Source organism: Delphinus delphis, chromosome 1 (genome assembly GCF_949987515.2).
Source record: "Delphinus delphis chromosome 1, mDelDel1.2, whole genome shotgun sequence".
In the NCBI taxonomy this organism is placed as follows: domain Eukaryota; kingdom Metazoa; phylum Chordata; class Mammalia; order Artiodactyla; family Delphinidae; genus Delphinus; species Delphinus delphis.
The window spans coordinates 25,939,084-25,952,125 of NC_082683.1; the positions used below are offsets into that span (position 1 = coordinate 25,939,084).

The 13,042-nt window shown below is 43.5% G+C and overlaps 1 pseudogene; it reads right to left on the reverse strand.

Annotated features, from left to right (window-relative positions):
• Positions 1 to 11,525: 11,525 nt before the first annotated feature.
• LOC132427053 (protein FAM136A pseudogene) lies at positions 11,526 to 11,849 on the reverse strand (annotated as a pseudogene).
• Positions 11,850 to 13,042: the final 1,193 nt, after the last annotated feature.

The following is a 13,042-nucleotide window of genomic DNA, read 5'->3' on the forward strand; positions in this document are numbered from 1 at the left end:
GCCCGGGCTTCTCCACTCCCAGCTGCTGGAGAAGATTCCACAGTTGTGGACCTTGGAGCTGGGCCAAATCTGGGCCCTTGGCTCCATCCAATGGTCTTTATAAACCATCCATAACCCCCCTTCCTCTGTCCCTTCCCCATCATGCCAAACCTTTGCCTGTCTCCTCAAGCCCTACAGACACACCACTGCTTCTTTCTCAGTGGGGGACCTTGTGTCCCACACCAGGAAGAAAGTCCCTCCAAGGGGACTTCTCAATGGCCACTCCCCTTCAACCTGTCAATCCTTTGTGAAATGACGCTGAGTGTAAAATAAACAAATGGATGAAGTCAGTGCATTTATGACTTTATCCCTCCTCACCTCCCTTCCTCTGGTTTGACTTCTGTTCAAAACGAATTCCTCCACCTGGGTCTGGGTCTAATCCTCTCAGGCCTCCTCTGGGACCTGACTTCTCAAGCTCTCCCCCTCTCCACTCTGTATTTTTGTTTCCTTCCTTGGCATTGGCTACTTGCCCTCAGCCTATAAACAGCCTCGAGTTTCTCCTAAAACAGCCCTCCCTCCACTTCCCCCCACTTCAGCGACCACCTCATTGCCTTTCTCTAGCCCAGCCTCTTGAAAGAATCGTCTACACACCCTCCCCTGCCATTCATCAACCACAGCAGCCTGGCCCTGCTCCCCACCACTCCGCTGAACTCATTAGTAATCTCCTAATTGCCAATTAAATATAGCAGCTAATACATAGTGGTCGCTGCAGAAAAACGAAACACAGAGACAAATTAAAAGGAACTTTGAAATATTCATGATTGCACCACCCAGAAAGAACTGGTGTTAATACTTGGTTTATATCCTTATAGGCCCTTTTCACGTATTATCCATGCTTGTGCGCGCGTGTCACACACACAGGGGAGGAGGGGAGAAGGGAGGGGGAGGAGGGAAGGGGGGGAGAAGGGGATGAAGGGAGGGGGAGGAGGGAAGGAGAGGGGGGAGGAGGGGAGAAGGGAGGGGGAGGAGGGAGGGGGAGGAGGGGGAGAAGGAGAGGAACATGCAGAGGGAGAGGGAGAGAGATTTTTTAAAAATAGAAATGAGGGCTTCCCTGATGGCGCAGTGGTTGAGAGTCCGCCTGCCGATGCAGGGGACACGGGTTCGTGCCCCGGTCCGGGAGGATCACACATGCCATGGAGCAGCTGAGCCCGTGAGCCATGGCCGCTGAGCCTGCGCGTCCGGGAGAGGCCACAACAGTGAGAGGCCCACGTACCGCAAAAAAAAAAAAAAAAAATAGAAATGAGTTCACTCTCTAAATCATTGCTTCTTTTGAACCACATGTGTCCTTAGCATAGGTCCTTCCAGGAGATGACCTGGAGAAAATAGCGTATTTGGGAGGTATAAGCAACACGGCAGAGAAGTGGGAAAGTGATACAGGGAAGGGGGAGGCAGCCCCCTAAGGCTGCACTATTAAGCCAGCTAGCACAGAGGGCACGTGAAGATTTCTCCCATAGGGAAGCCCTAGGAAGTGGGATAAAACACATGCCTCAGAAGGATCCCAGCCAAAGGACAAGGGAATGGGCATTTATACATCACCTCTGAGTGTTGAGGCTGCTCCCCGGCACTTGTGACCTGTGATGTATGCAGTCAGCTTCCTGCAGTCCTGGGGAAAAGATCCCTCAGCCATGATGCAGGTGCTGGCAGCTGGAAGTCTTGGGGGCACACTGATGGGTTTGAAGGATAAGGGCAGGGCAATGACAGTATCTGTTTCAGTCCTCCCTTGTACCTGCTCTGATCAACTTGCACCCCACATTGAGTTTCATGTCCTTCCACTGCTTCTTCAAGGTGGTGGCCTGTCACTATATTTTAAAAAGGAAGACAATAGTAGGGTTAGTGGAACAAGCCAAAATGCCACTGCTGTAGTTGGTCCTGAGACTAAGTGATGTGCACCATCTTCCTTCTCTACCACCCATTCTAGATGCCCCTCACCTGGGCCAGCCGGGATCACTTACCCTTGCCAGTTCTGTAACCCCTTTCTATGCCTGCTGGTCTCCTGGCATGAGAAGCTCAAAGTTGCCAGGAGGCACATATACTTTTAGATTTAGTAAAACCATTACTGTGTCCTCTGGTAGCAGTGTTCTCCCCTTACCCTCTGGGAACTAGGATCTCTAGTCTAACAGAGCCTAAGGATTTGGGGAGAGGAAGCATAAATTTACCAAGTGGGACACTGGGATTAATGGCAAGAAGGGCCACTTCCATGGTTCCCAGAGCTGTATAGTCTACTGATCATGAATACAGCTTGTATATATATATAATGGCTATTGGCTGAAGGTATATAAGTATATCTTAAGGACAGCACCTCGACCTTACCTTCTAGCTGATGCCTTAGTTATACTTTCAAGTGATTATTCCAAGATTTTCTCAGGATGGCAGCTTCTGGTTGATATGTCATATAGGAGGACCGGTGGATAATATGGTCATGCCCACTTCCTCCATGGTTGTATTATTGGGGGAATCCCATGATGAGAAATTAGACACTCTGAAAGCCTTCAGATAGTAGTGCTAGCCAAGACATTATGAATTGAGAAGACAAACCTGTATCAATCCCATGAAGTCATAGAAGAATCATGGCCCCTCTGGAATGGTTGGGTTCTTTGTAATCAACCTGTCACCCTGTGGTTCGGTGCTCTCCTTCAGGGGTGGTACCGTATCAAGAGCTTGGCATCAGTCTTCGCTCTTACAGACTGGACTCTGAGTAGTAGTAATACCTAGATCACCTTTAGTGAGGGGAGCCTATGCGGTTGGGCCATGCATGGCTTCCATCCTTGCCGCCATGGCTGCTTGGTCCACTGGCCCATTGCGCATGCTCTGAGATGAGAGGATGGCTCATTTCCACGGGATGAATCATGCTATCTAACTGGCTGTTCAGTGCCTCCTCTGCAGTGAGCACTGTCTGGTAGACATTGAAATGAGACCGAGATCCACACACTTTGTACCTACCCTCAGAGGTCAATCCACAAGCTTCTTCTCCAGATTTCCTTAACTCCAAGTTCTCAGTCTTGCCCTTTGCAGGTTCCTGATTAATCAACCAAACCACCACCACTGCCCAGAAGTGTCCTTTACTCGGGCCACTTCTCATTTTGAACAAAGATCAGAACTCCAAGGTTTATTAGCGAAGCTTCGGATCCGTGGGTAAAGGTCCTTTGGTAGACTTTCCATCCACCTTGCCTCTGATGGTTAAGTGCTGCCGCCTGGCCTCTGCAGTTCTGGAATCCCACTGTCACACCATTAACAGACACGAGGGGGTCCATGCGCAGAGCAGCCTCCCCTACTATCCTCTTAGCTTAGAAAGGACAGCCACCACTGGGCTGGTCCATGATGCCTTCACACACTCATTTCTTATTGCTCCAGTGAAAAGAGCTTGCTGAGAACATCTCAGCTGGGGGGTCCTCTGGTTTTAGGTAATACTTTTCTTCTAGAGAGTCGACTTCTCTGAACCTTTTGAGTGCTTCCTCCAGCCCTGGCAGTTCATGTGTTGCTACATCATTGTTTGTAGCGATTCTTTCTGTCAGTTGTTAAGCTATTGCCTAAGCGCTCTACCCTGTTGTTTAGTGCTGGAGCCAGGACTCAGAAAATCATATTTCAGCATCTCCAGTTGCTCCCCATTATGTCCTGCCAATAAGGAGTGCAGAAGGGCGTTGATAAGGCTAAAGCACGAAGGAGGGACTTGCTTCTTCCTATTGGCTTCCCGTCGGCTTCCTGTTCCCACGAGCATCACCCTAGCGAAGCTTCTCCACCCTGGCACAGAAGTGACTTCCCTTCATGGCAGCTGAATCCCTTTTGCAGTTTTCCCAGTACTCTGCAGCACCAGTTTCCAACACTTTGGTGCCCCTCCTCAGAGATCGGAGTTTTAGTTTCTTGGAATCCCTCCTCTAAGCTTTTCAATTTTGGTAATTCCACCCTCTTACCTTATTTCACCAGCCCTGGGTATGGCATCTGCTCCTGTAATTGCTGCCTTTGTGATAACTTAGCGATCACTCTTTTTACCTTTTCAGTTACCTAGTTAATATCGTTGATACCTACTTAATACTTTACATTAGATTCTATTTAAATTAGTTTTGTGGATTCTGTCTCCTGACTGAACCCTTATCTTGCTTTTTTTTCCTCCAAGTTTCAAGGAGTCATCCCAGCTCCAGGTGCCCTTGCTGGGATGATAAATCGAGAGACCCAGGAAAGTACCTCCATCTCAACAAACTTCTCTAATCCAGCCCCATGTTCCATTCCTCTCCTCACTCAACACCCTCAATATCCATTCCCAGGTATGTTCTCTAGATTTCTCTTGCTACTTATTAGTCAGATCCTGCGGTTCCTTTTGTAAAAATCCAATTTCTCTAAGCAGAGATACTACCTCCTCAGGGGTGCCATGCTGGGACTTGACCTTAGGGATTAGTCTAGAAGTCACAAGAGAACGTAGTAGCAGGCCTTGAAGAGAGCAAGTGTCCTCTCACAAGGTATCTGCCTTAGGTGAGGCCTCTGCCTGTTCTCCAGGCAAGGAGGGGGAGCCTCTTACCCTCCAACAAAGGTGAGTGGGACACTTCTGCCACTCTAATCGTTGGGTCCTGGACTTGGTTGTCAGCCCTTTCTTCCCTCCAGCTGCAGAAGATTAGGAGATTTTTAAATGCTGTCATAGAAGTTTGCTTTTCATGCCATGACCTAGATTGGTAGTTGGCTAGTTAGTTACATTGTATCATTTTCTTCATTCACCACATTAATGGTACTTAACAACAACAAATAAACACCACAAGTTCTTTTAAGTACCATTGCCTCTGTATCTCTCAGATGTTAGAGAGGCTATATAAACCATCACATCCCCTTACACTTGTATCCTAACCCCCATTCACCACAAGTGTCCTTGTAACAGAGCTTCTATGACATGTCAAGGACTGTCAACAACGGGGTCTTTCTGTCATTGACTGGCAAGTGACCCAACTCTAGAATTCCATCGTAAGGACCTGCTTCCTAACACCACTTCTGGTACAACCTGTCCAGATTTGACAAGGATTTGAATTCACTTCGTTTATTTGAGAAGTGTCAGTTACTTTGGGAGAGAAGTGGGAGGTGATGAAAGAAAGGAAGACAACCAGGGAGAGTGTACTATTAAGCCAGCTACCGGGACTTCCCTGGTGGCGCAGTGGTTAAGAATCAGCCTGCCAATGCAGGGGACATGTGTTCGAGCCCTGGTCCGGGGAGATCCACATGCCACGGAGCAACTAAGCCCGTGCGCCACAACTACTGAGCCCACGTGCTGCAGCTACTGAAGCTCATGCACCTAGAGCCTGTGTTCCGCAAGAAGAGAAGCCACTGCAATGAGAAGCCCGCCCGCTGCAACGAAGAGTAGCCCCTGCTAGCCGCAATTAGAGAAAGTCCACGCGCAGCAACAAAGACACAATGCAGCCAAAAAACAAACAAAAACAAAAACAAAAAACAAAAAAAACCCAGCTACCACAGTTGGTTATCAAAGCTTCATCCATCAGGGAATCTCTAGGAAATGGTACCAAACACATGCTTCAGAAATAACCCATGTGAGAGCTGAGGGAGCTGGGGTGTTTATATACCAACTCTGAGCATCATTGGTTAGGTGTGGAACTGACAGCATCATCTGAGCCACCTGATTACTTGTTTAAAATGCAGATTCCTGATTGGGGGAAACTATGAAGAGCATATGTAACTTCTCTGCAACTTCCTGAGAATCTATAATTATTTCAAAATTAAAAGTTAAAAAGATAGATAGGATGACCAGAGAAACCAGTTATATGGAAAACCAGTTATATTCAATTAACAGACTACATCATATACTTAATGTGTGTTTTGGGATTTCCTTTCGGTAAGTATGGGATACTATGGTGAAGAAGAAGCCCCTTTCGTATCCCACTGTAAATAAATAGATATGGTGGATAAAATATAACAAATGTCTTTTTAAATATATAGCTGAGATCAAAAGCTATAGGTAGAAAAGAGTCACCTGAGCATAATTGTAATCACAGTTTGTAATAATGTGGGTATGAGGGTTAAGTTTGTAATAAAAATGCAATGGTGGTGGTGGTGGTGTTTGGGAGAAACCTTAGCCAAGAAACTGAAAGAAAATTTGTCATGGAACAGGTTAAGCGAATGGAGCTTCTTGTGAAACTACCCATGGCACTCCTCTGCAGTTTAGGGCCCACGGGGCTTCTCTAGAAACAACTCTCACTAGTAAAATATTACAAAGAATGAGAAGAGAAAGACTCCTAGGAGATAAAGTCAGAAGATGAAACAACTTGGATAATTCACATGTTGTATTAGTTGGGTCCTCCAGAAAATACATGCAGGGATGGAGTTAGGAGTGCAAGGGGTGTATTGAGGGGTAATGCTTGTGAAGGATAAGACAGGAGGAAGCAAGATTGGGCAGTGAGAGCCTTGGACGTGATGCAGATCTGACCAAGTCTTAGCTAACCCAAAGGGGAATTACAGAGCAAATACTGCCCATTAGAGAAGTCCCATGTTGGGCAAAAATGGCGAGACTCTAGTACCCCGTTCGTAACCAGTCATTGCTTGGAGACTGTCAAGGAAGAGCATGGCCTCAACTCAAAAGCCAAGGCAGATCCTGAATGTACTAACATCCCTAGGTTGTCAGCTAACTGCACCCCTTGTGGCTGGATGGCAAGTTTTTTAATGAAGGGAGATCTGAATGGTGCACAAGCCAAAAATTAGGGTAACAGAATAATCTTAAAGACTTTAATAGAAGTATGTTTAAAGAGATAGAATTAGGAATAGAAGGCATATGGCTTATGAAAAAAAGAACCAAATAGACATAGTAGAAATAAACTATCAGAAACTCATTTGATGTTTTGAGAAGTAGACTAGATAGTAGAAATAAACTATCAAAATCTCATTGGATGTTTTGAAAAGTAGACTAGGCATAGGCTGGAGTGAGAATTAATAAACTCAAGTTGGTCTGAAGACATCACCCATATTGCAGCACATAGAGCAACACAAAAAGATGAAATTATGACAGCTAGTATAGAATATTAGCGGAGTGCATGGGCTCTGAAGCCACGCACCCAGGATTAAATTTCAACTCTATTACTTACTAGTTATAAGGCCTTAGGCGTGTGTGTGTTGTTTTTTGTTTTGTTTTGTTTTTTTGCGGTACGCGGGCCTCTCACTGCTGTGGCCTCTCCCATTGCGGAGCACAGGCTCCGGACGCGCAGGCTCAGCGGCCATTGCTCACGGGCCCAGCCGCTCCGCGGCATGTGGGATCCTCCCGGACCGGGGCACGAACCCGTGTCCCCTGCATCAGCAGGCGGACTCTCAACCTCTGCACCACCAGGGAAGTCCATTAGGTGTGTTTTTAAACCTCTCTGGGTCTCAGTTTTTCCAAAGGTAAAATGAAGATATACTAGTACCTACCTCATGGTATTGCCATTAGGATTAAATGAGTTTATAGTTCCTATCAACAAGTTATAGTTCTTATAGCACATAGTAAGTACTCAGTAAACATTATCAAATATTATAGAGGAATGGAAAATATGAAAGATAAATTAAAAGTCACGGTGGAGAAAACGAGAAGTTCCAACACTTATCTAATCAGTCCCAGAAGGAGACAGTAAGGAAGAAGCAGCATTTGAACAAATGATGGTGGAGAATTTTCTATACATGAAGAAAAATGAGCCCCTAAACTGAAAAACACTAAGTTCTGAGTAGGTTTTTAAAATGTCATCCCTAGAGATGTTGTAGGGAAATTAAAAAGTCATAAAGATAAAGAAATAAATCTGAAAAGCTGCTATAGGGGAAACAGATTATCCACAAATGAATGACATTTGCCTGAAGCCAATTTCTCATCAGCAACAATAGATGCCAACGGAATAATAGCCTCAGAGTGATCAGAAAAACAATCCTGAATCCAGCTAACCAGCATGTAGGCATGGGTGTAAAATAAAGAAATATTCAGATATACACAGACTGAGAGATAAGGGAATCTTATCTCAGACTTTTGCTCCAAAAATGTATGAAGGATGAACTTCAGCAAGAAGAAAATTAAACTCAGAGGAAAAGACTCCTCTACCAGTTAAGGTGGAATAACAAGAACCAGACTTACGTTCCTACCTGGAACAACTTGAAAAGAAAAGAAAAGAAAAAGGACAAAATATACGAAACAGTGGTTCTCAAGGCATTGGACATCAGACAACAAAGGGCAGTGATCTCTGAGAGACGGGAAACAAACAAAGTGAGCCCTACAATTGCTCTAGCTTACTGCCTAGAGAAAGTTTCCAGGTCACAGTGCAGGGAGAGGGAACTCAGACAGACCCTGCAGGTCTTCCTGAGATAAGGAGACAGAGCTGGGAGTCCAAGGAGGCCAAAGAAGTTAGAGTTCGCAGGACAAATTACCAGGTGGGGAAGAGATGCACAGTACTGCATATGAGGAAATGACCCAAGGCTGGGGAGAGAACCTCCCAGAAGGATTAGAGGAAAAAATTCTCAGAGTTCACATATAGCCAGGAACTGTGCCATTCCCACCAGCTAGAGTGGAAAATATCACTGAGTAGAGTAGTCAAAAGGGTTTTGCCTCAGTAGTGGGGAAAATTATCTCTAGACTAAATGCTACTCTGGTCCTGTCAAACAAGTTTAAAAGCAAGACTTTTGAAAGAGTCAAATTAGTCCCGAGTAACTTAACCATATCCAGAGCAAAGCTAAAGAATATTTATAGGAATACAAAAATTATTCAGCATCCAACAAGGTAAAATTCACAATGTCTGACATCCAATAAGAAAGTACCAGGCGTGTAAATAAACAGGGAAATACTACTTATAAGGAAGAGAAAAATCAACCAAAACCACCCAGAAGGACTTCCCTGGTGGTCCAGTGGTTAAGACTCCACACTTTCAGTGCAGGGGTTGCAGGTTTGATCTCTGGTTGGGGAGCTAAGATCCCACAAGCCATGCGGTGAGGCCAAAAAAAACAAAAACAAAACCACCCAGAAACGACACATGATAGAAATAAGAGACAAAGACATTAAGACACCTACTATAACTGAATCCCCTATGTTCAAGAAGCTAGGAGAAAGATTAAGCATGTTAAGTAGAGTCATGGAAGTTATAAAAAAGACCCAAATGGAATTTCAAGAGATGAGTACTATATGTCAATTATATCTCGATAAAACTGGAAGAAAAAAACGTTTCTAGAGATGAAAATTACGAAGTTTGGGTTGAAAAATACACTGAATGGGATTAATGACAGTTTTGATGTTGCAGAAGGAAAGATTTGTGAACTTAAAGACATAGCTATAGAAACTAACCAAAATAAAACATAGAAAGAAAAAAAAAGGACTGTAACAAATGAAATGAGCATCAATAAGCTATGGGATAACTTTAAAGCAGCCTAAGATATGTACATTAAGAGGGAAAAGAGAGGAGGAGGGACAGAAAACAATTTGAAGAAATGTCTGAAAAGTTTCCAAATCTGATGAAAACTATAAACTCACAGATCCAAGAAACTCAATAAAACACAAACATAAGGACCGTAAAGAAAAATACACCAAGACACATCATATCAAACTGCTTAAGACAAGCGATAAAGAGAAAATCTTAATAGCCGCCAGAGTAAGAAGACGCACTGCATGCAGAGGAAGAAGAAGAATGACAGCCAGTTTTGTATTTGGAAACAATGCAAGTTAAAAGGCAACGGATCTTCAAAGACATGTAAGGTACTGAAAGAAAACTCTGCCAATCTAAGTTTGATAACGTAGATAAAATGGACAAATTCTTTGAAAGATATAAACTACCAAAGTCCATTCAAGAAGTAATAGATAGTCTGAACAACTCTACAAGTTTTAAATAAATGGAATTTGTAGTTAAAAACCTTTCCACAAAGAAAACTCCAGATCCAAATGGCTTCATTGAGGGATTCTTCCAAACATATAAAGAAGAAATAATACAAATTCTACACAAAATCTTCCATAATACTGAAGAGGAGGGAATACTTCCCGATTCATTTTATGAGGCCAGCAAATTGAATTCAACAATATATAAACAGGATACTACATGATGGTCAAAAGAATAATACATCCCAGCAGTGTAATCCACATAATTCATCATATTAACAGACTGAGAAAGAAAAGCCGTGTGATCATCTTAATATGCAGAAAAAAAAAACATTTTACAAAAGCCAACATCCTTTCTTTTTTTTTTTTTGAAGAAAAATTATGTCTTATGTATTTTTAAAACCAAACCACTAGGAAAATATATCACAGTCTTGAAACAGCAAACAGACAGGCTATATTATCATTTCAAGTAATAAGTTGGTAAAAACACAAGGTCCTTAATAAAACGATAAGGTGCCAGAACTGGGGCAGAACAATGCATGTCGCAAAAGTAGTATTTGGTAACGGAGGGCTGTCCTGTTTTTTGCTCTAAAAGAGTCACAGCTTGCCCCTGAGTTGCTTACTTTTTCTCCTTTGACCTTCGTGTTGCCAAGGGATTGTTTCAACAGAGCTCTGTTATCACAGGGGGCAAAGTAAGCAATCCTGGGTTTAGGCTTTCATTCTATTTTGTTTTATGAAAACCAGATTTTTCCAAAGCCAGTACTTCATAAGTCTCTTAATTAAGCAGCTAACAATTCCTCTTTCACTGTTCATTCTTGAATACTGGCATATAGCACAATCAAAATGCCCTTTCCCTTCAAGGGTGAGTGTCACTGCAAGATTGTCTTGTCACTCGCTGACTGTGCTGCCGACAGCCTCAGGGCTCATCATGGCTGCCAGTCAGAGGGAAGCTTTGCTTCCCCTACCAGTGTGATAGCGCTTCTTATATTTTTGCAGGGTCTCCAGGCTGAAAGATGTCATGTGTGAGAATTTTAAGAAATGCACCTCCACAGCCTGACGGCCAGAAATGAGTATCTGCAAGGACCCTTTCAAAGTTTTTATCCAAACTACCTCTCCCAACTCTACATCTTAAAAGTAACTTCATGCCCTTGTATGTAAAACAAAACCATGCAAAACAAATCCCCAGAGACCCCTTTTCCCCTTCTAAATTAGTCACCTCATGGATTTTGTTTTATTTCCAGCTTGTGGGAAACGTTGTAGTGATCCTTCTGGTAAACAGGAGGTTGGCAACAAACAGAAACACCTCTCCTCACACTCCACCAGCTCATAAGCAGGTCAGATGAACCTGCCAGCCTGTTGGTATCTGTGTACTAGGAGAATCTGGTACCTTGGAGGGCTCTGGTTTGGTACAAGGGAGGCTCCCTGTTGCCAGGAAAAGCACTTGCCACGTGAAATTCAGGCTCATAAAAACTCTCCTGTGCTATCTCTGACCCAAAGTTTAACACCAGTTTTTTTCACTTTCTAGGATTCAAACACAAAGGAACTAGTGTCCAGAGGCAAGTGATATAGGGCTTAAACTTGCTGCCATCCTTAATTTCCTCATTCATAAACTTTCCTTAGAAAACCCAAATCCCCATTTCTCTTTTTAAATAGACTCCTGCCTTCAGCCCCGATGGCCAATAGCAGACATCTATTTCCCAATGGATGAAAGAGACTCCTTCAACTTCTTGGTCATGGTTGGGATGAGGTTCATGTGGTCATCTACACACGTGGTCACGCAACTCTCCAGCTGCCGCTTCACCTGAAGCTCTTTACTCCCCGCATCAATTGAATCTTTGGCTTTGTCGTTGCAATGCATAGTGCACCGGGCCAGGCGGTCCTGGAACTTCTCCAACTCGCTGGTCACCAGGGCCTGGGCTTGAGCCAGAGGGGCATGGCAGCGCTCAATGCACTGGTGCACTTGCTGCATGGACGCCTGGCTGTCCTCACAACAGCCGGCGCTGCACCGGAACATGAGACCCTGCATCTTCCGGATATTCTCTCTCTCCAGACTCTTCACCATAGAGTCCACCGCCTCCCGCACCCGGAGCTGCTGCAGCTCCGCCTTGGTGACACGGCGCTGCTCCGTGCCGCGCTGGCGCCCACATGGACTCCCGGGCATGAGCCCGCCCCCTCGCCGCCTCTTCCCCCAACATCCATTCTTGATTAAAACTCTCAATGCTCTAGAAATAGTAGTTCCTCAACTTGATAAAGGGCATTTATGAAAAACCTACAATTTCTATCATACTTCATGGTAAAAGATTGAATGCTTTCCCTTAAGATCACAATCAAAGTAGAGATGTTTGCACGCATCACTTTTTTTGAACATTACACTAGAGATTCTTGCCAGTGCTACTGGAAAAAACAACTGAGTTTAGTAAGGTTTGACACAAGGTTAATATGAAAGAATCCATTTTATTTCTGTTTATTAGCAACAAATAATCAGAAATTAAAACTTAAAACATTATTTACAATATAATAAAATATATGAAATACTTGGAGATGAATCTGACAAAAGATGTGTAAGACCTATACACTGAATGCTGCAATGCATTGCTAAGAGGAATTAAAGAAGACCTAAATAAATGGGAAGTTATGTCATGGTCTTAGATTACAGGACTCAATATTGTTAAATGTCAATTCACCCAAAATTCATCTATAGACTCAACACAATCCTAATGAAAACCCTAGCAGGTTGTGTGTGTGTGTGTGTGTGTGTGTGTGTGTGTGTGTGTAGAAATTGACAAGCTAATTCTGAAGTTTATATAAAAATACAGAGGACATAAACTAGCAAAAACAACTTTGAAAAAGAAGAGGAATGTTGGAGGATTTACTATAAAGCTACAGTAAACTAGACAGTGTGGTATTGGTTTCAAGAGAGACAAATAGATCAGTGGGACAGAATAGAGATTCCAGAAATAGAGCCACACTTAGACAATTGGGTTTTGAAAAGATATGAAGGCAATTCAGTTGAGAAAGGATTATCTTTTCAAGAAATAATACTAGAACAACTGGATGTCTATAGGCAAAAAACAAGAACAAAAATAAGGCTCAAAATGAATCACAGACTTAAATGTAAGACATAAAACTATAAAACTTCTAGAAGAAAACATAGAAGAAATATTCTGTGTGTCTTGAATTAGGCAATGATTTCCTGTATACAATACT